This window comes from Anticarsia gemmatalis, chromosome 14, assembly GCF_050436995.1.
Source record: "Anticarsia gemmatalis isolate Benzon Research Colony breed Stoneville strain chromosome 14, ilAntGemm2 primary, whole genome shotgun sequence".
In the NCBI taxonomy this organism is placed as follows: domain Eukaryota; kingdom Metazoa; phylum Arthropoda; class Insecta; order Lepidoptera; family Erebidae; genus Anticarsia; species Anticarsia gemmatalis.
In genome coordinates, this window is record NC_134758.1 from 10020581 (window position 1) to 10046786 (window position 26206).

The 26206-nt window shown below is 31.7% G+C and overlaps 1 long non-coding RNA gene across 1 annotated transcript; it reads left to right on the forward strand.

Moving 5' to 3' along the window:
• Window positions 1-2092: 2092 nt before the first annotated feature.
• Window positions 2093-25184, forward strand: LOC142978403 (uncharacterized). Its single transcript, XR_012959756.1, has 2 exons — window positions 2093-2237; window positions 22220-25184. It is a non-coding gene; the product is annotated as an uncharacterized LOC142978403 (long non-coding RNA).
• Window positions 25185-26206: the final 1022 nt, after the last annotated feature.

Below are 26206 nucleotides of genomic sequence, written 5' to 3' on the forward strand. Positions count from 1 at the left end.
TTCTAAAGCACTTTTAGGAATTTATACAATGCGGTGGTACCTATCCTGTATGCTTTCATAAGTTTTAATCACTATTGGAATCGGAAATCTTATCAGATAGGACTTTGACAGGATTTTTCATACATTTGCTGCATTTTATTCAACAGATAGGTCATCTTACACTTAATGATAAGCTGCGAAACTGGCCGTTAGCATTGCAAATAAATAAAAAACTAACTTAAGTATCTTTACTTAGATAGTCTATGAGTCTATATTCTAACAACGACTGCGACTTAAAAGGCTTAAAAATAATTCACTTCTATCAGCACCGATGTTCCGAAAAACATTATTTTTAATTACACCAATAAATAGTTACTGGCCATCAAGATAAAAATAAAATTAAAACGACAGTTATTCCCTGACATTATCACTTCCATATTTAAAAAACCGTCACCAGCCAGTTATAAAAATATTCTAAGACTGTTACGTGTCATAGATCTTAAACATATGCGTTTGCGCACCCCTTTTAATAAAAAAGAAACACCTTTGTTATGCCATAGATAAAATATAACTACCATTTTTTACAAGGAATAATACGCATAAATTTATCTATACATACATTAATAGAAAGGGTTTAATAGCCTATAAATCAGTTTTTTAAACAAAGAGTAGTCAAATTCTGTACAATGGGAGCCCTTGCGCATAGACACGAGTTTTTTTTTTGTTTGCCACAAACCCGTGAAATGTTTGTTTTGTTGGTACTGTGTAGTGGCTTTTTGCAAAGTTTTTTTTTATAGGTCGATGATTGGTTATAATAGTGTATTGTGTTGCACAAATATTTGAACTAAACTTGCCGGGTTTTGAAGTAAGGTTGTAGTTTTTCAAGTGGTTTCGCTTTTGGTTCGGTCAAAATATTGTTCTTTTTGTTGTTCAGCGTGATAAAATTATATATAACCTTGGATTCATGCAAATTAGTTCTAATTAATATAATTATAATGAAACTGTTGTTCAAAATAATGTTTTTTTTTCATATAGTATTCTTAACTATAGCTTTGAGAATCTATTTATGGGTTTTTCAAAAAATATATTATTAAAAACCGTTTTATTACTTTTTGTTCCCTCACAAAGCTTGCATTTAAAATTTAATATCTTCAAACTTATCTAACAAATAAATATCTCAAGAAGCAATATCTCAAGCGACAGACATTAGGGTCACAAACCCTAGGGGTCCAACTCAAAGATATCCACCGGAAGGGTTGAACCGCCACAAAAGATCAAACTTCCGGTTCATCGACTCCATTGTGGGTATTTTAATAATCATAGATAATAAGAAATGTGATCGTATCTGTTTTGTTAGTATTAATAATAATATGCATTATGGTCGGTAATTTTTTGGGCTTTCTCACGGCAACGTTTGGCAATGGTGAATATGGTATTGAATAGTCTGTAAAGCATATTATTTTGCCGTATCTAGTTGTTAATTTTGTCAAAAATAGACTAAACTGATGACTATGGTCTTGATGTCTAAGTACATAATATTAATATTAAACGAAAAATGAAATTCCGGAAAGTGAAATATATTATCATGTAAGAAGTTTCCGGGTAAGTATAATTTTGTATTTAACACTAAAATTGAGGATTACTACCAATCTAGGGGTATATTGGCGAGACTCATTATACTTCATAGATTAGTACCTATCTACAGGTAAAGAAAATTTTATAAAAATAGCCACAGATTCTTTTAAACCACAATTCGAAATATTTCTTATAGTAAAACTAATATTGACATTTAAAACACTTACGGAAGTTTCAAACAAATTATTAACCAGAACTTACAATAGAAAAATTAAAAAAGTCGGTTACAAAACTCACCTATGGGTTTAAAAATACAACTACACAACAGACAACGACACATCACTACAAACCTCCTTAATCCATATTAATACAACCAATTCATCAACCCTTAGAATACACCCCTTCAGATACAATAAACTAAAAATTATATGCAAATTCACGAACCATAGAGTTCTATAGAATAACCCTTTCGCCATAGAGGGGACAAAAATTGTTATAATTTATGCACGTGTGATAAAAGTTCATAGGTCGCATTTAAATATGTTCCATGACCGTGTTCAGACGTGTTCAAATTTTGTGTTTTTTTTCTTATTTTTATTTCTTGATCTGTGATTTTTGTGGAAAGTGCGCATGCGCGGAAAATTACCGTTACATTTTGAAATGTTCAGTGTAGTTTTTCGAAGGTATTTTTTTTCGTTTTTTTTTAGTTAAAAGTGTTTTTTTTTGTCTAATATTTGGGTTACTTAGTTCTGTTTACTAATTAAGTGTTATGTAAGTAGCTGTGCAGTTAACGTTAATTAGTGTAGTAACTGTATTGTTATAGCGAAATGTATGAAATGGGTACCTGCATACTAATTGTCAAGTATGAGGAAAGAAAATATGTTTTTTTAGTTCCTACTATTTTTTAACAAGTAGTATCTAGCAGGCTATTTCACTTGACAATAAATTGCAGATTTTTGTTCTGTCATTCTTTAAACTTTAGAACTATTGTAGGAAAGAGAGAATGATATTGCTATCTCACTCGTTATGGCATTTGTTACTTAGGTATAATAATATATTATTATTCCTATTGATACTTAAGTTTTATTAATTAACATGTTTAATGAACGAAAATTTGTAGATTTTTTATAAGATATCACTAATTACTGATCATAAAATTATAGTGCCGTGTATTTACAAGCTCTTTATTTAACTGATAGTCGTTAAAGTAAAATAATTGAATAAGTATATCAATTTAAAAATGGTTGCACATGCCGTGTACTTTATAAAATAGGCTATTTATTTTAATATTTATTTTATTTCTGAAAATTGTATGGTTTGTTCGAAATAGTTACATTATAATCTATACTGGTGTACATAGAAATAAACCAATTATGATGACCAATTTTGCTAGAAGAGAAGAGTAGATACAAGATCAAACGTGGACAACTTGATACGTACAATTTAGGGATTGAAGTAAGGGGTGAAAATTTGAACGCGTGCCGCGTGCGTCCTAAGTATAGTAGGTAGTTGTATAAAATTGAGTAAAATACAAAAAAATATGTTTTTAAACTATCGCGACTTATCATAAATTTTATTATATTTTAATACGGGGAATAACGCGAATACGCATTTTATAGTATTGGGACTTATATACTCATAACACAAAGTTGTACCTACGGGTTTTTCAGCCAAAGAAAACTTAAATGTTACAATTTATTTATTACCCGACGTTTTGACCGAGTTACATCGGTCTTGGTCATAGTTTGCCCTATAACTAAATACAAAAATTATCTTCAACCATCATAAAATTATTACCCCATTCTGTATAATTAGTTTCGGTACATAATTATAATTTCCGTATAATATAACATTGTCATCGACCATATAAAAATATAATAACAATAAAAAATACCGACATTATTTTAAAACTTACAACTATCTTTATCGATCTCCATTTTGTAAGCCGACTTGATAGTTTTATGTAAGTCGGAAGTCGGTATAAAGTCCGTTAGTACTTTTAATTAGTAAAGTAAAGAGTTTATTGTGATAGAGTTTTTGATAGTTATCGTAAATGTATGGTCTTGATGTTATAGATGGTATCCGTTGAAAATAGCACCTTTTAATGATGTATCTATATATTGTAGAACTATATAATTACTATGAAAAGTAGTATGTTTGTTTGTCACAGTTAAAATAACGAAATTGAAAAACCCATTCTTCCAATTTTAATGTGATTAATTCGTAATTATTTATTGGTTTTATTTAGAAAAGGTGCTAAAAAATATCAGTATTTGAGTAATTTTAAATTATACCTACTTATGTAAATAGGTACGCATTTTGAAATGTTGGCAGTGGATATAACCTACTTAAATCAGCTTACAAAAAATTCTATTATTTATAATTTTGCGTATAGTGTCTTTAGCAACTTGGTCAATGAAATTCAGTAAATTAAAAATAAGCTGTTATAAAATATCTTTTTTTAACAGGCAAAACGAAGAGTAAATTCTAGTGTCTAATAAATAAGTCTCGATACTTTGTATCAGACATCACAATAGTATCAAGAACGCTGTCGCAATTAATATAGCTTGTCTAGTTTCAAGTAAAAAACATAAATGGCTGTTCATCACGCCTTTACTAAGCGTTATTTATTTATTTATAAGACTAACATCCGTATTTATAAAGGAGTAATTATTTGTTCTTAATTCATTGCTTTCGGTTAGAATATTTTGAATAAATAATACTTAAAAAATAATATAAAATAATTAATAAATAATTTTAATACTTTAAATACTTTTTACATAACGAAAGTTCTGTTTTACATTTTCGCTACACTTATAATTTCAGGCACTTTCGCATCTGTATATATGTTCCCTATAAATTATATTGAACAGGTTTTAATGTTAGTGTACTAATCTATAGAGAGATTACTGAGGAACGCATCATTGTATAATTTGATGCAATTTTGAGCAAATCTAATAAGAATTAGACATAATTATCCTCTAAGATAGTACCAATAAGTTGGTATCAGATTGTTAAGTATTCCTATAAGAATTTTACTAAGACCAATAAAAAACAACTCGTTCCTAACTCAAAATTAATATAATAGCTAATGTATAATTGTTTAAATACATTCGATCAAAAAAACTAAAAACGCACTTTAAATCGATACTAGATTCGTAAAACGGCTTCCAGAACGGCTTATTCTTTTCTACAGAACACATAATTCAAAACTCCGTATACAACTGAAGTACTTTCATAAATTGATATAAACAATATCCTAATGGAAACTGTAACTTGATATATTTGTCAATACATCTACCATCTATGACCCTATATATAAGAAAAAATATAGCCAAAATGTTGAACATTCGGCATGAAATACTCAACAACGAAAAATCAACTCTATTTTTAATACGATAGACTGCTTTTCACAATGAAGTTATGAAGGGATATAAGACGTTTTTTTACAAAGACATAAGTCTATACTGTTTGCACATGTTTGATCGATTGACAATATGGGGGTGGGGTTGCCATAATAATATTACCCCCGGATCCTATCGAAGTGACTCTAGTTTCTGTGTTTCCAAACTATAGTACAGTTAACTGTGGCTTTTTTACTTTGTCATAGTAATTTTACCTATACTTTAATTAATTATAAATATGTTTAGGTATAATGATAAAGTAATATTAAACCAAGACTTTCGTTAAAAAGTATGACTTATGTTAAATTATAGTATCACCAAATCCAAATAGCAGTGAAAATACCTATATTTTTCAGTTAGTAAAGTTAACATGACAAAGTAAAGATGCCATAGTTGACTGTATTGAGCGTAAAGAAATATCAAATGAGAATTAAAATGCAAGCCGTACCTTTTAGTAACTCATAAAGTTATGAACATGCTCTGAATTTATATCGATAAAAAACAACAATAAAATCATAAGTACCTCATAAATAAGAGATTAAATTAAATCATAAATAACAATAAAGTTAATTAACAGTATAAGTGGCCTACATTACAACAAAGAAATGAACGAACGACCGCGCTAATGTGATGGCGTGACATAGACAATTTAGTTTTATCAGCCATTAAAATTAAATTGTGAACCATAAATAAAAATTAAAAAATCTACAACTTTTTTATTTCCGATAATCACTGGTAGCTGATCATAGTCGATTAAGCCTGTTCTTTATTAGGCATCTTTTAAATACAAACAACAAAATAAAATTTTATGATCATACTTCGCCGTTAAATAAATAGCTGCGCGTTCGATTCCCCGTTTGGTCATGCTATAAATTAAACGGGACGAGTAAAAAATATTGACGTTGAGTTGGTTTAAAATAATTAAATAGTTGATTCTCGTGTTCTCACACCGCGTGGACATTTTGATATATATTTTCTAGTAATTGCCTGAGACAGCAAAATGTCTAGAAATAAGGTTGTGCAGAAGATTATTTTATAACTTCAAATACTTTTTATTGTTAACTATTATAATAATTACTAGTAATCAGCGAATATTAAACATTGGTTTAGTAAATTATTTTTAAACTCGCGGTTTGTATCGGTGTGTATTTCGATCGTATTTATTCAATAGTTTCTATAAAAATTAAAAACCTACAATTATATTATTAAAAAAGGATTACAGCTTAACTTAATAATTATTAATATACCATCCGATAGCCATTTATTGTTTAAAACGTCGTATTAAAAATTTTAATATCATCGCCGGCTTACCATCTTTAACTGACGATAAAATTAAGCCATTTAAATTTAATTTGTTAAAATTATATTTTGCAATATAAACATTGCGATGATTGAACGAAAAAATTATACATATGAGGACTGCTATACCTAAAATTTAGACAGAGGTGTATAAAATACACTCGCGTTTCGTTGTTAATAATGTCAGTCCCATGTAATGGGACTCATGGTCTCAGGGAGAGGTTAAGCCTTAAGTTGAGATGAGTTGAGACTAATCCAGTATAAATTTGCAAAGACGGTCTTAGTCCAACCTGGGAATCGAATCCGCGGTCATTCGGATACACTACCATGCCGAGGTACAGAGGCAGTTAAATAATTATATCGTTGCTTACGGCTTCATCGCGAGCAGTTACAATCGTTGGTACATGATGTTATGTGTGATTGCAGTTAATTGTGCCGTGCCGCCATTAAATGTGTTTTATTAGGTTAAACACCGGACTTAGTAGTAAGTAATTAAATAAGTGTCAGTTATCGTTTAACTTTGAAGTTAAGTTTGAACTCTATTTGATTTGAATTTTGTAATAGATATAATTAAAAATTTATGTTTTCATTTAATAGTGTTAAAGGTAGTGGAGTAATTTTTGTTTAAATTGATTTATTTTTTAATTTTAGAATGCTTTTTTAACGTTATAATATTCTTATCCATATTGCAAAATTGATTATTTAGTCTCTGTCTATCCTTATGGAAAAATGTCGTAATATATACGTATGTAATGTATAAAATTCTACCGATTAAAAATGTGTCCCATATTTAAAAGCGTGCAAAAATAGTCCTATTTTTTTTCTATTATAGTCTATATAAGCCGAAAATACAATCTACAATTCAAAAATCAACATCCGAAAAAAACAAAATTTTGACACGTTCAAAAATCGTGCAAAGTCGTTGGTTTACAAAGGAGTTAGCCCTATCGATTTTGTCCTCAACCCTACTCACACATGTATGTTTTATGTATAAGTGCGTCGGAGGGTCGCAAGGTACGAGGGTGGGACCAACTATCGACTGTACCAACGTAGGTATATAAATTATATGTCGTTCACCCCATCAATAGTATAATGTATGGAGATTCGATATTATTTTGTGATAGGTATTCACGTTCGATTTTACTTTTTCGGTTCTTGGTAACGATTTTTCGGTAATACTGATTCCTCCGTGTTTCAGATGGCTCGTCAAATTGTGGGTGGTGACTGTCATTTACAAAGATCTTTGAATAGAATGTCACATTTTTAAACACACTTTAGATTTTTTTAAAGACATCTTTGACAGTCGTTACTAGTAGTCAGAAGCTTGAAAGTTTGACAACCAGTCTTACCGAAGAGTATCGTGTTAAAACCCAGCTAACTGGGTTGTGGAGGTCCGAAAGGCAGTCGCTCCATGTAAAATACTGGTATTCAGCTGCTAAGATTGGAAGCCGACTCCAACATAGTTGTAAGAAAGGCTAAGCTGATGATTTTAGATAATCACATTTGACTTTACCTATATTTTCGGCTTATAGTAACAACTTTTCGGATGTAACTACGTTTTATTAAAAAATGTAACAGTAAAGTTTTATATTCATTCCGTTAGTGTATTTTAATGTAAATAAGTAAAGTATTTGTAGTTAATATGTAGCGACATTCCTGTAATAATTTAATTCGTTCTTCTTATGGTAAATGAAGCCGTTAAAGTTTAAACGGTCGTTCTTTATTCTAAAGGCACTGCTATGTTTGGTCGATCAACAACTTACTATTAATACGTTTTGTACGAGGGCTGTTGAAGTTTATTTTAATACGTACATTTTTCCAAAGGTTTATGTTAAAGTATTCTACATTATCTGAATTTGTATTCTACATTATCTGAATTTTACTGGCATCTTAAGAACTTTGCTTTTGTTTGATTGGACTAAAGTACGTTTCTTTTTTGGAAAAATCGTTTATTACTGGCAGTTTAAGAACATATATTATAAATAACAAATTAAGCTTTGAAATTCGAATTTCGGGTTATATCGTTCCTTGATTTTAAAGTTCTAAGCTTGAATTCTTTCGCACTTTAAAACTGCCAGTCTTATTTCGAAGTTGAAAGTTAAACAACTATACAGCGCGTGTTTAATTGCGTTTAAATTTCAATAATATTTTAAATACGCATTGAGGTTTTATATTCCGTAGTAAGGCGCAATGCATCTATTTCAAATCAGCAGAAAGACCCGTATCTAAGGTACTATAGGGAGTAAGGGAATAAAAGTCCACTAAATCGGATTGCTGTCAGTCACAAATTGCTTCGTGCAAATCCGGGAGGCGTCCCTAGTGTTAATACGCGATTATCCGTGTATGTACCTATCCCTTTTTATTACTTTCTTACGTATAATGGGTTGAAGATTATTTTGTATGCAAACTTGTATAACAGAAACACATTAGGTATAGTTGTTAAATATTATTAGTAAAAAAGGAAAATAAGTGGTACGGAGATATTTGTCCTGCAGTGTATTAAAATAGCTAAAATAATCCTTTAAAATATTAAAAAGGAATACTGTTTGACATTGCTCAAAAGCTAAACCGATATAAGTATTAATTTTTTGATTAATTATATTATCTTTCAGATTAGATATGATCAAAGTATGAAGTTCCATTATATATCTCAAAGTGACTGGGCTTCTTGTTTAATACGTTTTAACGCCTAAACTACTGTACCGATTGAGCCGAAATTATGTAGAATGATACTTTACATATGACACGGAAAGAGTTGCTATAATTTGAAGAAACATCTGCTGGTGCTACTTTATTGCTCAAAACTGCACCATACCTAAATTAAATATCTCCTGATACTTATTGCTTTAAACTTTCTTCTATAAAATACCAATTTAAATTAATTGTAACCCATACTTGTCAAATCTTACATCTCAATAAAGCTGTTTAAATGTCACTTGTCTAAATGTCATTGACGTTCACGCCTCCTCGTCAAGAACAAGACGTTTCGTCATCAACTGTCATTTCTGACAGCTGTCACGCCTTTATGTCATTCGAATGCTCAATTAGTTATGACTGGACTTGTACGTTATATGATTATATTATTGTAATTAGCTTCATGATAGAGATATAGAAAAATTATGAATTATTGACAAGCCGTAGGTGTAGCGTTACTTTGTAAAATACTGAGTTTCTGCCTGCAATTTCGTCCGGGTGCAACAAAATATCTGAGATAAAATGTATCTTATGATATCTGCGATAGTTCATATAAGCTATCAGTGTAAAAAATTACGTCAAAATCGGTTCAGTAGTTTCGGCATCAAACTGTAACACACATAAAAATTTTGTGAAATGAACATGTTCACAAAATGTTATATTGTATAAAATTTACTGCCACCCTAGCGGTAGTTTATACGATATATCACAATCATGGGGTTCGATTATCGGGTCGAACAAGATCCGGGATCTTAATTGGAGCATTTCCTAGAACTCAAAGTTGATATAGTGTCCAATAAGTGGCGATACTATTAGTAACAAATAATAATAGCGAAACTATTGTATACTTAAAACACACCTGACCGCTCCTAAAATATCTCCTAGAAGCTATGGTCTTTAGAAATTTTGAAAAGCTTATTCAATAAAGACAATATTGAACGTTCTTCAATATAATTTTATCCGATAAAGACGATATTCAATTTTTTACATATTTTTAAAATTCGACGATATTTTAAAAGTTAATGACATAATTAAATCATCAATCATTTAGAATCAATGCAGTTAGTATCCAAAGTACACGTAATAAATACACACGGCTGAAACTACAAAATTCTCTTAACAAAAGTTTTCTTTAATCGCAGTCATGTAATAGCAACAAATATATCATAATTTCAGGTTATCTCTAAAAAAAAGTCTTAAAACTAGCGTTCAGTTAATTTATGTAATGCGTCAAATGAAATAATACATTTTATAACTAAAATTTTGGGTATGCGGCAGTTATTGTGAGAAATCACACGACCTATAAATAATATACGAATACTACGAATAAAACTACGAATTTAAGCTATTATTTAAATTACAATAACCCTCCAAAGGTGTTATAAAGTGTAAATTTTAAGTATAATTTTTAAATTAGGTTAAAAGGTGAACAAAAATTATTTTAGCCATCATTTTCTTATATTGCAGCAGTTAAAATACCATAATTATTCATAATAAGTGATCAAAAGTAATCTTACCTTTACGCAGCACGCCGCAAAGTTTTCAAGTTTACAAATAGCGCGGCGCGAATTTTAAATATTACCACAATAAAAAATCTAATTAACAAAAAAGTCTGCATACAAAAGTAAAAAAAATAATAAACGCGTCACTCAAATTTCGAACACCGAATAAAGAAAAAAAATTCAAAGACAAATTTGGAAGCGACGCGTCCCGAAGGAAATTCGAGAAAATCGTCGTCTCCATGCGGCGTACGGTGAGCGAGTGTCCCGTTCAAACTACGCTACAATTTCCTCCGCGAAAACCGAATCGACTGCGCTGTGTAAGTATAGGGAAGGGTGGTTTTTCCTTCGAATTTCATAAGTATCTACCTTTCTTTATATCTAAGCGCAAGAACTACGCTCACCCCTTGAGAATACCTCGCGAGACTCGATCGCGCTTTCCCTCCAATTTAATACCAACCGTTCGTACGACTATGATCCAATTTCTATTCTGTTCCGCTGAAATAAGATTCAAAATTATGTGCATAGGTAATAGTGATGCGCTCTTGTAGAATAGTTGATATTTCTAGTAAGGCAACGGTAACATAGATAAAATGTATTGGGTGGTGAATAGAAATATATTTATGTATGTATGTAGATTCGTGTGTTGGAGAGTAAGATATGGTGTGGGCTTCGTTTCACGTATGACTGTGGAGCTATACGTGTGTAGAGCGCGTATAGATACCGTGTGCGTGGTTTAAATGTGAATTTTGATATGTGGATTCGTCTCGCAATTTGTCACAATACGAGATATTGTATCGGGTAAGCAATATCGTTTAGACGATTTCCTTTTGTTATCATTCCTTTGTCAAACGTAGACATAATTCCAAGTACACGCGTATATTATGTGCTCTTTATTATTTTTAATGTGATAAAAATATAAACTTAACCTGATAGAACTTCAATAGAACTAATGAGCGGAAAATTATTAACCACCGAACGTGTTAATTTTTACGCCCAAAGGGTAGCTATTCATGCATAAAATTATACGCTAAAATAAGTTTTACGGTTAAACGATAATGGGGATAGGAAAATTCGGTTCAAAGTGACACCATCGGTTTATCAAATCGAGTAGCAATCGATTTTAAGGTCCACCGCTTCGCGAGTCTCGCCGATGCAATGACACACATTTAAAAGTCTTAAAATAAATGCGAAATGATTCAGCAAGCAACAAGTTTCATTCATTCACGGGAAAGGGAGAGGGCAATCCAATTAGAAAGGGAAAGAGAGGAATTTAAAAAGTGAACGCCCGGAAAGTTAGGCGGGAAAGCTCCGTGCTAATAACCTGTTGCTTCCGCCGCTAAATTAAATATGAGAGCGTACCGCGCTTAATAAAAACATCGACTATCGATACCAACTTTTTCACATCACAACTACATTCCGCTGAAGATATTGGATCTCTGGAATCTAGACGTCATAAAAACACCCTCCTTATCGATTTCGCTTACCTTATTCGTATTTAGATACACCAGTCTATACTTTAGAATTGCTTACATTTATCATTTTACTATTCATAAGCCACCCCGTCGCGTCGTTCGAAGCGTTCGAGTATTATCTTGGAAATATCGATAAAGCACAGTTGATGCGGCTGACACCCCTACGCTTGCTTGACATGGAGCGTGAGGGAGAACACATCATACTCGAGCACATGCCAGAGCGAGATAGAAGACGGGACCGCGACGAGATAAGTGTTCTAATTTATACTCAAATTGCGAACGTCGTCACGAGAACCACGTGCTAAATAACTTATTCAAATTCCAAATGTCTTAAGTGCTTTATATTCAGCATTGATATTGAACTTTATTGCAGGCCGTGAAGGTTTAAATTCCAAATTGATTTTAATAAGAAATATTATGTTAGAATTTTTCATTTTTGAAAAACGAAACTCTATCTTTCGGTTTGGGGGATGGGATTTTCGTTCTAGCGAGTTCTAAAATTGAGTTCATTTTTATTTGTGGTTGGATGTTTGCAAATTAATACGTAAGATTTTAAAAGAAAGCTTGTGCATACTAACTAGGGCTGTGTCAAGGTTAAATTGGTGTTTTATTAGCAAGTCGGTTACTAGGTTAACTGTGCCATTAGGGGTGCTTTTGGTTACCTTAGGAGTTGCGATTTCGTGATTACGTTTAGTAATATATTTGATTAATTTTATTGCTCATGATAGCTTTATGATTAAGTTCGGGTCATTTGTAAAGCAATAAAATTGCGGTTAAGATTACTGTTGTTCATGCGATTTTCTAGTTAAAACGATGATTCTTAATGACTAATTCCTTATTGTGCGTAATGGAATGACTTTGTTAAATGAGATGAGTAATCAGTTTATTGTAACGCGACATATTTAAATTATTCTTACGTAATATTTTTCCTTTGAGTAGACATTCTAAATAATGCGTAGAAGCATTTTAAATCTAAGATCCTTTTAAGAGGCAAACATGTTTTCTTAGAGTTTAGTATCTTTACTACCAACTTAGTTTAGTGTTTCTCAGTAATATTACTTACTAAACTAAAGACACGGTCCCGTCTTATCATACATGCTTTCGAGGCGCCCATAGCTAGTTGCGCTCACCGTTCAGTAAACGATCTGTGGGTTAAGCTAACCTTGGCGCGGTCATTCCATAGATGGGTGACCGCATAGTGGTATTTGAACTGGGCGTCTCCGTGCTTCGGAGGGCACGTTAAAAGTCGGTCCCGGTTGTTGTCTATTAAGATAACAGTCGTTAAGCCACGTCAAAGGCCTTCGGGCGGCTTGAACAACTTTGACACTAGGTTGGCCACTAACCATTCGATGAGAGAGATACATGCTTTCATTATGTAGAGCGATAGAAACCTCTAAAATTATTTTCGAGATAAAAATATGCATAGTATGATCTCTCAAATATGAAATAACTAGATATTAGTACTTATATAACTTCCTAACTTAAAGATATAGTTTTTTTGTGTTTGTTCAGTGTCACAAACCGAAAAATACTACACAAAATCGTGCGTTTTCTTTCAAAATTACTTCCAGACGACTCTCAAGCTAAACGGTCATCAATTTCCCAATCATCGCAATCAAAGTTTCATCAAAACCAGTCTAGCAGTTTTCACAAATAAATAGTCTATGTACATTCCACGTTTCACGAATACATTCACGCGCAAGATCTTTGCACCAGCTTTTCTAGTAAATTTTTGACACTTGTCATGTCTTTCGCATCACAATGAGAAGGGGTAGCAGCCCCTACCCTCTTCGTTATATTTTCACAACGCTGTATTTTATGGAGGGAATAAGAATTTGGATGATGAAAAACTGTTTTAAGTGAACTTTGTGGGGTCAATGGCCAGTTTTCTTACATTTTATAAGGATTAGAAATTTTACTGTGTCTTACAGCCATATTTAAGGTCATCACTTAAAGAATATTGACGCTAAATAGCGTTTTTCATGAGTGTAACTATCTTTTATTAAAATGCTTTTGAAATCCGACTAATAGTTTCAGCTATTTCCGAGTCATATTAATTAAAATGTATATTGAGATAAGTAAGTACTTAAATATTTATTTGTTCATATACAGCCAGCGCGGACTGTTTGTATGTATTTCGTACACAGTTAACAAAAAAGTCCACGTGCGACCAAAAATATTAGCTGTTTTATTTTTCAGTAATACTAATTGGAAGTATAACATGTATTCATAATCTTTTAAGTTTTGCTCATAATATGAAGAGCTTATAGCCGGCTAAATATTACCAAGCATTAGGATACAATTAAGAATAAAGCAATATACATTGACGAAGATCAATAACACTGAACACACTCATATTCGCATTAAATGCTAAGCAGTATAATCTCAAATTTCGCTTATATCCAAAAGTATCTCTTATAAGGGTCAAAAATCCAGCGTATGTATGTATTACTCCCCCTATCTACTAAACTACTGGACCGATAATGACAAATTGATACCCAGTGATCCATTCACAATGCACGCGTGTTCTTTATTGATGGGATTTACTTACTGATCAAACGCATTTTTTATGTATTGAGCCTGTAAAAAAATCTTCTTTTTGGGAATAAAATATTTCAAAGAGGTAACCATTTTTTATGATATTTTGTTTTAAATTATCATCAGACCAGCCCATTGTAGATATGGCACATTTGCTGAAATTATTATTACTGAAAATTAAGTTGTAGAAAAATTACGAATAAAAAAATACTCCGGTTGAAATCACATACATAAGTGTTACATAGTTTGAGTAAAATAAGTAAACCGTAGAATGATACTTACTGAAGTTTATACTAACATCATTTTAACTATTTGAATAGGAATCCCGATTTGTTACTATTAATCATTTTTTTAAACTATACACAAGTAAGAAAATCAAAACACTGTATACTTAGTTAGAGACTTACACGACGTTTATTAATATAACAGAAAAAGACCCTGAAAGCTCGAAAAGAGCAGATTTTTTTAATTTTACCGACAATTTCTTCAATATTCAAACAGTACCACAGTCATAACAAAATAATAAAGAACTGGTTTCACATATCGTGTAATCGTTTAAGCATAGTAAATAATAATTCGGTATCCGCAGTCTGCATATTGTCGTTTAACAAGCAACCCTTGAGAGGTCGTAGGGGAGTTGTGTGCGAACACACAACACGCAGAGATTGGGAAATGACAATTTTAGAAAAATTATATCGTCATTAATAACAAGTATTAAGGAGGCAAGAAAAGTTTACGAGGATCGTATCAAGAGATATGTCTCTGTCTACCCCTACAGGCACTTTGTTACAACTAACTCCTAATATGTAGAGCGATTTTTACGGGTTTGTATATAAGGGTAAACGATCAAAATAGTTAGTGACAGAAGTAGGTTCTAAAATGTCAGTTTTAAAATCGCAATTACTAAATTATATGCCTCTCCGGGGTACATTACATTATTATTATTTAGTTTTCATAATATTCTGTGACACTATTTCAATAATTACTTTGCATGTTAGGTCAAAAGTCACATGGAAAAGTATACCCCCAGATACAAATGTTCATAAATTCATAATAAATGCAACCTTAAACGTATTTATTGTCGTTTTATGTGTATTTAATATTATAATTTAGTTATAATTACAGGCATTTTACGACGTAATAATTCATATTAATATAAATTTAACGCATAACCTATGTAACGACTTCGAAACTGAGAAAATTGTGTTTATAATAAGTGATGAAACAACTCTCAATATTTCGCAAATTGGGTGTCAATTTAGTCAATTTTCAATTACTTTTTAATCTCTGCACACTTGTACTTAGCACACCTTTTATGCACAAATGAATTCCAGGTCCACACTTGTAGTTACAATATTTTATTTCTCTCAAAATCATTAACTTTTTGCTAGTTTCCATCTAAAACTGTTAATATTTAACACTGGTATTCAGCTGCCTGACTGGAAGCCGTGTCCAACATAGTTGCAATAAAGACATGGCTAATATAATATATACTAGTTTCCATCTAACACAAGAAAATATAATGCAGTAAGTAACAACAAAAATCGAAACGAAAACATCACTCACTCCCCATTTCGTCAGACCCGTATCGCCTGTCAAAACGAATGGGAAATATGCGAGAAAGAGTGACTGGATAACAAGCACACACACACACACACACACACACACACACAAGCGAACACACAAATGTATATTACTCATGTGTATTATACGAAGCCATCTTGCAACCATTCACTATTGGAAAATTTAGTTTACGTTGAACGAACGGTTGAAATGAATAGGGGATTCGAGTCGCATTTGCGTTTACTTCTATTTTTATTCTAATGACCAGTAGACCGGTTGATGGGGACTGAAAGTATTGATTCGGGAATAAGTTTTTGTTATTGAAAACTGGGAATATAAAAGTGGATTTTCAAAAGTGATGTTTGATTTTGAAATATGCAGGTCTGGCTTAACTAAATTACAGTTTTACTAGGAATAAGATATCTACAGAACATTTCATTTCTTGCTTGATCATCAATAACATGAATAATGGCGACAAAATTAGGATTTTGTAAAATTATAGGTAATTTTCAACTTAATAATGTTTCCTAATAGTTAATGGTTACGTGCAATTAAAATCGTATTATAGCACCTTACTTTCATCTCCTACATACTCTTGAAGCGGCCCTATATAGAAGGGTAGCAATTGATTGGGGAAAAAAAGAAAATAAAGTTTTTTCATTTTGTCATGCATGTGTCATCGTCTAAACGTCAGAAACTCGATACAAACTCGACAATATCGAACTGCTTTACAACTCTACTACAATCGCATGCACTACAGTCAGTTGTCACCAACATTTTACCAAACTATTCCGTTTAACAAACTTTTTTCTATTTCCCTTCAACAACTAATAGCTGGCTCTAAATATGTTCATTATAAGCCACAAATCATTTGAAGTTAGTAAGTAACTGTAGTCAAGTGAAGGCACGTAATTTGTCTGTCGATTTAGCAGCGCGCTTATTTTGGCTACCCCAGAAAGAGTGAAATCGGGTAGCTGCTGAAACAAATGTCTTGTATCCTTGCCTGATTTAGGGATGGGGTGATTTCGATGTTTTATCGATGAGTTTTTTTGATAACGTACTTTTATGTGGAAAATGGTTAACGATTTTTCTTCAATGAGAGTTTGTCTTATCGTATAAAGCCTAAAGATCATTATTTTATGTCTTGAATTGTCAATAACTGTTTTAAAATGAGTGGGTGTTAATATTGTACGTTTTTCGATCTGTTAGAATTAAGATTTGGTTGATTCTTTTGTGATTAAGTTAACTATGTCAAAAGCCTTTTTAGCTTATTTGGTAATTAAAATACTGTATTTCGAATATTCACGATGCGTCTTTTCAATTGCATAATTTCAAATTTACTGTTAACTACGATTTAAAATAAAACGTATTTTTCTGAACGAATGATACAAAAGCAATATTATGGAAAGAGTGACATTAATGTGTTTTTTGAGTATTTTAGTTTTGACTATTCCTTTAAATAAACGCATTTTCACGAGAAACTTATATCAAATATCAATGAATACTTAACTAGTTAAATACAAAAATAACAGCATTTCTCAGTCGATTGACTGTACATATCGGTAACATCGATCTACATGCATATGCAATCATATGCAACTGTGTACACACGCATGCATATTAAATACATCGCACTATGAAACTTATGTCTATGTATGTGATAAAAAAATAAACAGGTTTACTTATATGGAACTGCTTGCTAGGGTTAATACGCTAATCTTAGTATAAAGACCGTTAGATAGAATAACAAAGTGTATGTCTGTTTGTATGTGCGTAGCTCAAAAACTGCTGAATTGATTTTGAAATGTTATGTATAATTTATTTGTTTGTGTTTAATACTAAAAGAGTATTTTTAAGTTTGCGTGTTATAGTAGGTACCTATTCCTTTCCAAAGAGTCGCAGAAAATATTAGTTACTTATTTACTACATACAAGTATCAAAACTGAAAAATGCAATCTATGTACAGCAAGAGAACCGCTAAATCAATGTAATTAAACAAAATTACCGATTAATACACGAACTATCTGTCGATCAGAATAATAAAACCTAATTAATACTATCTCGATACTCATGTCCATCAATTACCTTGAACAATGCAAATGTAAGACAAAAACAAAAGGAATTATAGCTCATAAACTAGATTTACATCGCAACACTTTATTATGCTGATTATATTGCATATTTGACATAATTTCGAATCAATGCATTGATGACTGTTTATAGTCTAACAATTTAGTATAAAGCCTTGTAGGTAAGGTTCGCGGCTGGTATACAAAATTTTGAATATCAGTGACGCTTTCGCTTATCCAACTTATGGCTGCTATATAGCTTCTTAATTTTGGCTAAGTAACAACAGGCGCGCGGATCGATCTCTGAGGTTAAGTCATGCTTGCCGAGGTTATTCTGTGGATGGGTGACCATCTTACACTTATCGAGTTTCTCCGTGTTTCGGAAGGCACGTTAAACTGTGGGTTCCGGCTGTAATTTTCAAAGATCTGTGACAGTCGTTAACAGTAGTAGCCATAAGCTTGAAAGTCTGACAACCAGTCTTACCGAGGGGTATCGTGTTGTAACCTAGGTAACTGTATTGTGGAGGTCAGATAGGCAGGCGCTTGCTTAAAATGCTGGTATTCAGCTGCGTCTGGTATGACTGGAAGCCGACTCCAACATAGTTACAAAAGCGGCTAGACTCATGATGATAGAATTATTAATTATAATTAATCTAAATAAATCGTACATGCTCTCTACTAAGTTGTCGTACTATAGTTATAAACTAATTATTATTCAGGAATGTACTGCGGCTTGCATTGAAGATTGTTCATCTTTCAATCGCGGTATGTGTCGGGGTATGTCGTTTTTATTGCTTTAGCGAATTTATCAATGATCTGAAACAACTGTAGGTCTGTTTTTACCTTTTTGTAATAATTATAGATGGTTAGTATGCCTGATTTGTCAGCGTTTAAATGCACATTTAAGTGCTTTTAGCGTTTTAATTTAATACTTACTGCAGCAGATCCCTATTTAGATAAAATTGATATCACCATTCATTGTAATACTAGGTATGTTACATATAGTACATTGAAACGGTAAACCATTCGTACAAAACAATCAACATGAAGAAATAATATTAACCTTACATTTGATAGTGAAAAAATAATTGTGATATTACACAGTTTGTTTAATTCTAAGTCATTACAAATCGTCGGGTCAACAGTAAACCGTAAAAGAGGAAAAGAAATGTTGAATTTATTATTTAAAATACAAAACAAGGACTGCATCAAACCCGTACGACGTAGTTTTTAAAAACCTTATCCATTCTAAGAATAAAACAATTTTTATTTAAAATCTTCCATCTATATTTTTCTGATTCTCATATAGTTTTTTAAACAAAAATCTATCAACGCATTTATATCTCCACGTTTTCTAAAACATCGATACCACCCCATCTCTATATAACACGGAAACGCTCGCTGGGGCGTACAATTTCAGGGCCACTATAAATGTGAACAGTTTTGTTTCTGACATTCCACCATCAATAACGTTTTTCGTAAAGTAACAGCAAACGTACGCTTTTATTTATCGAACATTGAGCATGACTACTGTATGATGGATTGAGTTCTTCTATGATTTTGTTTGGGTGCTCCCACACAGCAGTTATATAGCGTTACACAACATTGTGTAACACGATGATAAAACAATTTTAATAAGATTTTAGATCAACGTTTAAAAACAAATGTTATAAGTCAGTTTCTAACGTTATATAACTTCTGTGTGGGAGCACCCTTAGGGTTCAATGATGTTTTTAAAAGCAGTTTGGGACACTACGCATAGTTTTATCGCTAGTGGTAGGAATCTATACAGGTAGGAATATGACACTAAATAATAGATGATCGTTTAGTGTAGGAAAAAATCTGCTAAAATTGTAGTTTACTACGCATAGTTTTATCGCTAGTGGTAGGAATCATACCTACTGACACTAAATAATAGATGATCGTTTAATGTAGGAAAATAATCTGCTAAAATTGTAGTTTGAGCTTTAAACTTTTAGTTAGAAAAGAATGATTTTTTTATCAAGTCCGAGTAAATAAGGGAAAGATCGGGATAACAGAAAATTGATAAGTCTCAAAATAAATGTGATAATTACTGATAAAATTAGATATTAATAAGCTCTACCTGTCATCGTGAAATGTTCTCTCTCTCTCTTTAGAACCCTCTCACTCTCGTCTACCCGACCAAGGAATTGAACCTGGAACCGAATACTTAGCAGATACACATTAGAGAAACTCGTAGGCTACATATAAAGGCGATAAAATATCGAACAGTATTCCCATACATTATTAAATTAGAACAAACGACGAAACACAAGATCTTCAAAGATATTGATACAAGAAGCCACTTAATACCCCACTAGATATTTATTCCGAACAGTCCTATACACATTATATATATACTTTTTATATTGGTTTACTCGCTGAGAATTTCATAGAATTCCGACATCCGCTGACATGGAAAAATGAATATTATTAAAATACGACAGCACACAGTCGCACTTGTTGTTAGTGAGGGGATTGCTTTCGGATATTTTGCGGATAATGCGGATACTTTTGTGATGTAACTGATGGATGACGGATATTATTCTATACAAGACTGTCTTCTCTGACGTGAAGAAAGTTTAATACCTACAGTAATTATCATGGTTCCTATGATTCGCTTTTCTGCTCTGACGTGGAAAAAGTTTAATACCTACAGTAAATTATCATGGCTCCTATGATTTGCTATTTACATAAAAAATTAGGCGCTTAAAATTAAAACTAAATTAAAAGCAACATGCTACGCAAAAGTATTGAAAACTTACTAAATGTTTCCGTTGAATAATAACGATCCCAAAATACTCTTTATTTAAGTGCATTTAGTTTATATGCAATTCTACATGGAAATCATAATTTTACACTTAAGTTAAACTCTCTTGCTCTACATTCTCATTCGCATTACTACGTGAGTCAAAAACTCGTGCGAAATATACCACCTCATACTCAAATATCGCAAACAATGCTTTCGGATACAGCAACACTCCATCCCTAAACACAACATACCGCACACACACATCAATGTATGCTTATTCCGCCGAATGTCACATTCATAGGTAAAAATTCAACATCGAGATATGACGTTACCCTTTCTTTATCAAAAACTAACACACGTGCGCCCATAACAAGGTTTCCTCTATAAATATACGAAACTCACACATTCACATCACTAGTCAAAAATATATTTCGAACTCTATTTTCAAATGTTACGTTCCATTTTCGTTTGAAGGAAAATGTTTTTCTTTAAACAATAACCTCAAGGAATAATGAAGTGTACGGCTTTTGAATAGAGTTCGTTATTTGAAATATTATGGTGTGCACTTACGTCGTTTTGGTTTTGAGCTAGTTAAAAATATTTATTCTTTCGAGCATGCGAGAATCGACTTTAAGTTCGAGTAGTAAGGTTGGTTTTAGTGTGTGAAGTTTTCGAATTGAAAATATCGCGTGGGTGAATTCACGAGGCAACAATAGTGTCCGAATGGGGTTGTTAGTTTTCGGCCGACTGCGCATCAAGTTCGCGCACATCAAAGATGGCGGCCGAGTGAGCTCGTAGCGCGCCATTTTAGCGAAAATTCTCTATTTTCATTCGAAATATCCGAAATGTTACACGAGTTAGGTAATATTTTGCGTATATTCTGTGAAAATTTCTAAGTTTATCTTGTTGTTGCTGATAAATAATGTTAAATATAGAGTTTGTTATAGATATTCAAATTCGTAATACTCCATTGATTTTTATAGTGATGTGCTAATCTTGTAGCTATAGTGATGTATATTGATTTGAAAGACTTCTAAACATTTATCATCACCATGAAAAGTTCAGCTTGTACCTATATAATAGTTTTTAATGTCGCAAAAATAATGACACAGCAAACACTCTGAAGAAGAAAAATGTTGACGTTACCACCGGTGTAAAACATGAAATTACTTTTATTAATCTATTTCTGTCCCACTGCTGAGCAAGCGTCTCGTCCCAAACGAGGGGGTTAGTCTTTGAGTCCAAAGAGCTGGCAAAGTAATATAAACTTACTTACCTAATTTTGTCCGTGTATTTGTCACTTGAAGGAACTATTTTTCATAATTATTTAACGTAATTTTATTTGTTTCAGGAACTTTAAACCACACAATCGGCGAACAACGACACTTCTTACAATGAAACACTACACTCCAATTTCAACTTTCTCAAGCATTCCAATTTCAAATGAACCAATTAAAAAGAAACGTCAAATCACACCTCACAAACTAACCAAATAATAATTTCTTTATAAAAATTATTAAATTGTTAAATTATTAAATTACACCCTTGCATTGTGAATAAATTTGAATAAATTATATCAACAATTGATATTCAAATGTTCCCATGGCCTGGGAGTCATCGTTTGTAATAAACTGACTTAACCCTTTTCTCGCCGTGGCTTTTTGATACAACTATTATTATTAATAAGTTTGGGTGATCATGTTGCGCTTTGAGGTGTAAGAAAATAAAATTATTGTCTGACTTGCGAAGAATGTTACATGTTGATTTGGGAAAAAGTATATGTTAATTTTTTTATTTCTTATTATTATCTTGCAGCTGAAGTGACATATATTATGAATTATACTCAGATATAGATAATTATAATGTTAATCTATTTTTAGCGGTATGAAATTTATGAAATATAAACATAGATCATATTGGTAATATCTTGTTAAAAGGTTAGGTAGCACTCGCAACCGGCGTTCCTGTATGATAAGATGTATGGATGTGAATGAAGCAAGTCAAGTTTGTAAGGATCGTACCAAGTGGTGGTCTTTGATCTCGGCCTATAATGATACCTATTGATTTGTGAGTATGGACGATACATAAATGGCAGTGATTTGATATTTTTCAGTATAGCCGGTCTTTACGTGGTTATTAAAAATAATAATATAATATTTGCCCATAATAATATAACAATTTTATAATTAATTCTAAAAATAGCTCTCCACCATCCATTTTTTTATATGTCCAACAGTTGTTGAGTAACGCTTTTTATTATAATTTTATATTGTCAGGAAGAAATAAAAAATATGTAAAACACATAAAACGTAAAAAATATAAAATGTCGACTACAAGAAAAACTACTAACTAGTGCAAACTTCCATTATTTTTATTATTCAATAAAGCCTTTATATCCTGTGTAGACATAAAAACAAATACATGCAGCTTTTGTTCCTAAAACATTAAAAAATAAACGCTGAAAAACGAATTAAAGAAATAAAATACGTTTTCTATTTTTTTTTACATTTTTTATTGACACTTAACCCTTCACTCTCGATCTCGACTAAACTTCCGGATTTCCGGCATCTGTGTGACAAAATATGACATCATCTATACAAACCTATTATTCTAATTATGCATAGACCGATGTAACATAAATAAATAATAAAAAAACAACTAGTACTTTCATTAATTCTATTATTATGGTGGTAAAGTTAAATTGCATTAAAACCTTCATTTCCTGTGTAGGCATAAAACAAATATGTGCATCTTTATTTCCTGAAACATAAATAAAACAAACGCTTAAATAATTAAAGGAATAAAATATTTTATTTATTTTTAGAAACTTATTACACAAAACTGTATAAAGGCGAACATTTTCTATATTTTTTTACAATTTTTTATTGACCTTTAACCCTTCACTCTCGATCTCAAACCTTTAAACTTCCGGATCTAAACATCTGTGGGACAAAAAATGACATATTCTATACAAACCTATTATTCTTATTATGCATGGACCTACACAAAAAAATAATAAAAAAGTTCTCCAAAGGGTTGTAGTTTTTGCTTCACGATTGAAAACGAACACTTTTATATTATGCAAATGAAGGTGACATTTGCATATGGTTTTTTTACTAAAGAAAAATCACGCACATCTGTCGTTGTTCCGTTTCCTAGTTTAGATAGCGTTCGTAATAGATTAATGGACTCGTTGGCCTGCTTTTTATTATGTTTTTTAACTGTATAAAGGTATGAAAAGTGTATTTGTACGTTTGAAGTAAGTTTGGTATATTTTGGGTCATTGCAATCGTACTTTTTATTCAGATGATGAGAAAGAGGATGGTTTAAGAAATATTTGGCTTTTATTTAAGTTTAAGTAATTATAAATATTTTTTTGGTTCATACTGTAATACGAAAATTATTGATGTGTGGTTTTTTTACATACAGGACCGCCAGCGCGTACTATGCAGTTGACCTTTTTGCAAGACATCGCCGATATGATTGATTTATATTGTTATATACAAAAAAAGCACTTAAAATACATTTTTCTCAATATTGCAATAAAATTGTGGCGTTATTTTCCATGTATACAGCATGCATAATTTACTTTTACCATATTTTTTCATAAAAAGTCATAAACTAAACCAATAAAAAACAGTTTACAAAAAACTCAGCAATTAAATGTAAAGCGAAACATTACAACATATGCCGTAATATTACAAACAGAAATAATAAGAAATGTCGTAAATGTTAGATTATAATCTAACGTTTCATAGACAAGGAGATGGATAGATAAATACAATATATCATTATAGGCAATTATACCGTCCACTTACTTACGGAAGTCGAATACAAAAATACTTTATCATCGTAAGGGTTGAACTATACCACACTCAAAACAAAACTCTATGTTCAAAGTCATAAAGATCAATTTTCTTTAAAGTGTTTTGTATTTAAGTTGTTTTATAATTGGAATGTATTTTTTCTAAGACTATCGGTTATCTAACCCTTGCATATCGTGTCAGCTTTTTCCTGTGATCTGTTGTAAGGTGGGTTATTAAAGGGAATGGCTTGAGGGCCTTAACGAACGATGTAAAGTGTTAAATTGTACGATATTTAAACGACCGGCGGTTTTATTTATTGCTTTTTAAGTTTATACGGTTGTTGTATTTTAATTGGTAAATGGCGGGAATGAGTTGTCGTTTCGAATTTTGTAATTTAGATTTTTTAAAGTTCGGGTGTCTATTTAAAATATGTTATTTTTTATATTTTTTTGTTTAATGTTGTTATGTTTTCAGGTATATTTAAAATAAATAATAAAAGTTAAAATTGTATTTTGTTGTATACCTTTTTCATTTTTGAAAAGTACTGAATTTTTTCCCAAGATTTTTGCCTGGAAATTAACTAAAATCTAAGTGCACCCATGATGTTATGTAGGTTTGTCTAGGTATTGAATTCGATTCCCAATGTAATCTTGTTTAACAAAAGTATGCAACAGTTTTGACTGGGTTCGATTCCCACTTGACTGTAGAAAACGAAGACTCGGGTTCAATTTCCGAGTCGTTCACAATGCTGGTTTAATCGAGCCGCATTAATACTTGATCCAAATAATCAACAAGCAAGAGGATTATATGCCAATTATTATTCAATAAGAACTAACTAAACGATGAAAAGTGGTTTCAATACCTCTTTGTCTACACCTTGAAGTACCTATAACAAAGTCAATCGTTTAGGAAAAATAAAATCTAATATCTATTCACATGTGACTCTAGACACAAATATCAGACTAAAACTTAGGTATAAATATAGTATCTGCCTATAGGCTGAATGTTCCATCACGAGACTAAATTGTCAGCCGACCGACGCGCTACCCTATCTTGAAAGTACTGTTGAGTTCACAAGCGTAAGTATGAGATATTATTTTATTTAATATACAAATAATTTAAAATGTATGTATGTAGTTGGCTCTGTTGTGGTCTGATTGGACTGCTGATCACGAAGTCTTGAATTCATTTCCCGGATGCCGAAAAGTGCTATTGCGGTTTCCTTATTTGCCCATGATTTCAAATGTCACACAAATATCTGTTCCGTAAATATCTATTAATACCACTAAAATAAAATGAAAACAAGAATATTACGAGTCTGCCGTCCATCTTTGAACTGAACGAATTTGAAAAAAATACTATAACTATTTAAAACATACACCATAAGATACATTATTTTGTTATGGGCTATCCAGTGGAATCGAAACAGAGCACTGTCACCAATAAACTGAACCTAAAATCTTTTAAAAAGATTAAAAGTAAGTAAATATAGGCACAACTAGGTAGATAAATACTTCTACAATGAACTAGCT